We start from the raw sequence: 4,150 nt of genomic DNA, 5'->3' as shown, positions 1-4,150 counted from the left end.
ACATACAACCTATTGGTTTCTTGGTTTGTTTTTTACTTTTTGTTTTTCTGTTTCTGTTTTTCGAGTCGGGGCGCGGGGGGGTGGGTCTCACTATGTAGACCAGGCTGGCCTCGAAACCCACAGAGGTCTACCCATCTCTGCCTCCTGAGTGCAGGAATCAACGACATCCACCACCACGCCCTGCTACAATGTATTCTGCGTTCTACAGAGCTTCTCATACAAAACACCCCTCCCCATACACTTTCAGCCTTTCGGTTAGCTGGTTAGCACCGCCCCCCCCCCCCCGCCCTCTCCCTCCCCTCTTAGCTCGTTTTTTAATGACTTATCTCCAGGCATCTAAACTAATGCTGGGAAAGGTATTCTTGGGTTATTCATTTTATTTTCTAATCTAGCCATTCTCAATACGATTTTGTCCTCAGCCTTGAAGGTTAAGCTTTGGCAGGCTTTCTGATGCCTAGCCATATATACCCACTCATTTCCTGCTCCCATCCCCTTACTGTAGCTCTGTTGTACCGTCAAAGGAGTATTTGATGTTTGCGCTGCTGTGACTATAAAACACTAGTTAGCGCCGAGCCCTCTAATAAATGTGCTAATTTCTCCTCTCTTACATAACCCTGTGAGTCCCTGGAGCTCACTGTCTGGTTTAATGGTTGCTACATTTCCGGTGTGCTGTTCTCCACTTGTCTATGCCTGGACTCCAGACACTCGGAACCTCCACGCACACTGGTAATCCCACCAGTCTCCTGGGGAAAATGAAACCCTCTCCTAGAACCTTCCAGTATGTTCCAGGCTGCTCCTGAGACAAGACTCGCTCCTCTTGGAACCTCACCATCACCTACGGATTCTCCCGCGTTCCTCCCTGTTGAACTTGGCTGTCCTCTTTCTCATGCTCACCGTTTTGAGGCGTGCTTGGGGGATTCCCTAAGGCAGCAGCCTGCGTCGCACATTTCTGAGAAGATGCACGTCGGAAAACATTCCAATGTATTAGGTACCTTTCTGATTAGTATGTCAGAATGCAAGACAAAGCACAAACTCCGAAAATAGTCAACCTAAAGAAATAAGGACTTATTTTTTGTCTCTCAGCTTGAGAAAGTCTGCAGAAGGTACGTTTCATGGTCAGAGCGCAAAAGGATCCCGGTGCCCTGTTTGAGTTTCTCCTTTTTATTGGTGAGGAAATCCAGCCAATGGATGGCGCCCACACACTCAGGGTGGGTCTTCCTTCCTTAGCTAACCCTCTCTGGAAAAACCCTCACAGACTTGCTCAAGACAAGTCGTCTGTGTGATTCTAAACCTATTATTAGTCCACAGTGAGGACTGACCATCACTGTGTATTGAAGCAAGGTATACAGGCAGAAATTGCCAGGGACTGCCTTCAGAAGCGTGAAGGTCACTGCTGCCTGGACTCGGGGTGGGGGTGGGGAGGTCGTTACTGGTGTGAAGTCTCAAGCACTTTCAAACCCCAGCAGGCACAGCTTCTCTCTGGACGCTCAGGGCACTTCCTTATGCTCCACATTCTAGGCTTTGTGTGTCGGTCTCTATCACCAGGCAAGTGTTCGGTGGTCTCTCATAACAGAAACGTGTGTTTGCGATGTGTCATGGGGACTGCCTGTCATGATCCTGGGCCTCTGGTTTCCTTTTGGAACCCCCGTTAGAGTATATTAGCAGTCCTGGTCTCTTAAATTTTTTTATCCTTCATTTGTCCTTTTTTCTCTCACTTGCTTCAATTTCAGAGAGATCTGTTCTTTTTTTTTTTTTTTAACTTTTATTCATTTTTTTGTTTGTATTATTATATTTCTGAAGAATGCTTACTTTTCCTTGAGTATTCCTTTTTCCTTTATTGTGTTCCTGTTTGATGGTTCTGTGTTTAAAACTAAGAGTACAAGTTAGAGGGTATTTAATGCTTTTGTAAACCTACAGTTGCCATTTTAGTATGTTGTAGGGATTGAATTTATGGTCTCAGACACAATGTGCAAGCTCTCTGCCACTAGACTCTACCGCTAGTCCCCAACTTCTGGAGGACGCTTGATCACTCTGTGGACCCTGAGATTTTTTTTTTTTTTTTTTTAATTGGAAAACCTCTTTCTAGTTATGGTGTGGCTCAGCCCTACCTAGCACACACCTCCAAGACAGGATTAAATAAAATCAACCATAGATCAAGGGGAGGAGCAAGCCACCAGTTGATAGGGAGTGGAACATAGGGAATAAAAAAAAACCCATAGACTGAGAGGAAGTCAGGAGGAGGGATAGAGAAACCCACAGGGAGTAAAAAGGAAGAACAGCCAGTTTTGAGGTTTTTTTTTTTTTTTTTTGAGAAGACATAGTGAAGACAGCTTTTTTTTTTTTTTTTTTTTTTTTTCCTGCCTTCCTGAGCTGTCAGGTTTTCACCCCAGCATCTGGCTACTGAGGCTTTACTGGTAAAATCGAATGATTGAGATTCTGTTAAAAACAGTACCCCTCCTTTAGGCTGCATCTCATTGCTTGTCTTCCTGTTTCTATTTGCCTCTGGACTTCGTGCAAAAAGTTGCCCACATCAGATAAAGCTATATTACCCACTTTTATTTAAGAACCCACATTAACGAATCACCAACCAAAGAGCACACAAGGGCTGGACCTTGACAGCTCCCCCACCCCCACCCCCCGCCCCATACCTATGTGCAGCGTAGTCAACATCTATCAATGGGAGGAGGGGCTGTCTCTGCCTCGGTTGCCTGCCACTGCATCCCTCCGCCCCGCCCCCATCTCCCTAGCTAGGCTGCCTTGTCAGGCCCCAGAGGGACAGGATGCACTTAGTCCTGCTGTGACTTGAGGTGCCTGAGTGGGTTGACACCCCTGGGGGCCTTCCCTTCTCTAAGAAAAAGGAGACGGGGTGATGGGCAGGAGGGGGTGGGGGGACATGATGGTGGGACAGAGGAGAGGAGAGGAGAGGAGAGGAGAGGAGAGGAGAGGAGAGAAGCTGATTTCAGGCTGTTAAAGAGATTAAATTAATAAGTAAATGGGAAAAGAAAAGAAAAAAGAGAAAAAGAAAAAGAACAGATGCAAACAAGCTCTAGGGCTTGTGATCAGAGGTCCCTCTGTGTGCTCTGACTGGAGAACTTAGAGGCATCAGTGCCTCTAAGATTTTCCTCTTGGGGGAGATCCAGTTCTTCTGAGACTCAAAGCACACAACTCAAGCATGCCCGGACAACACCCGGCTCCTTGCCTCCCATCTTCACCCCTTCTAGGCTCTTTGGAAACATGGTCACTGACTGGATCTGTAGAGAAGGGAGGTGTCTGAGAGTCTGACTGCTTCCTAAACAGCTTCTGAGTCACTCCTGGTTTCCACAGCTCCACCTCACTGCCAGAGCTGTCTGGAGCCTTGGGAGACTCTGGGTGGGTGGCCTCTTCAACCTCTCTGGTGCTGACTTAGGATTCATTTTTCCCACGTCGGATATCAGTGGCCACATTTCTTGCCTCCCGGCTTTCATAATTCTATTGCTACAGGGCATGCCGGAAATCCCAGGGCTAAGCAGGCTGATGCAGGAGGATCATGGGTTCAAGGCCAGCGTGGGCAACTTAGTAGTAGCTTTTCTCAAACCAAACTAACCAACCATGCAAACCAACCTGTCTGGGTGTGGTGGCACAGCCCTTAAATCCCAGCACTCCCAGGGAGCAGAGGCATTCCCACCTCTGAGAGTCCCAGGCTGGTCTATATTAGCAAGTTCAAGCCAGCAGAAGCTGCACAGAGAGACCCTGTCTCAAAAAGGAAGAGGGTTAAAAAAAAATCACTTTTAGTATTTCCTCCCATTTTCTAAGGGAAATGAGTCACATACGTGTGTTCACTCTGTTTTCCATGCTTACCTGAGAGGGATCCGGAGAATAACCTTTTACTCTTTTTTCTATTGTTTCAGCTTTTACTCAATATCTAGTCACCAATTATTAATTGCTGTGACTTGTTTTGTTTCTAAGGTTAGGACTTAATCTTGTTGGGGTTGCAAAGGACATAAGAATGAAGAGATAATGACAGGGCTTCAGGGCTTCCCACAGTTGGATCTCTGCAGCAGCTGCAAGTATGTGCATGTGTCTTTACAAAGGAGACAGCTGAGCCTACCTGGGAAGGTAATCTGCCCATAAATGATGACAGTAAAGTAATAAAAAAAAAAAAAAAAACCAG

This window comes from Acomys russatus, chromosome 18 (genome assembly GCF_903995435.1).
Source record: "Acomys russatus chromosome 18, mAcoRus1.1, whole genome shotgun sequence".
Classification (NCBI taxonomy): Eukaryota; Metazoa; Chordata; class Mammalia; order Rodentia; family Muridae; genus Acomys; species Acomys russatus.
This window is presented reverse-complemented; position numbering follows the sequence as displayed.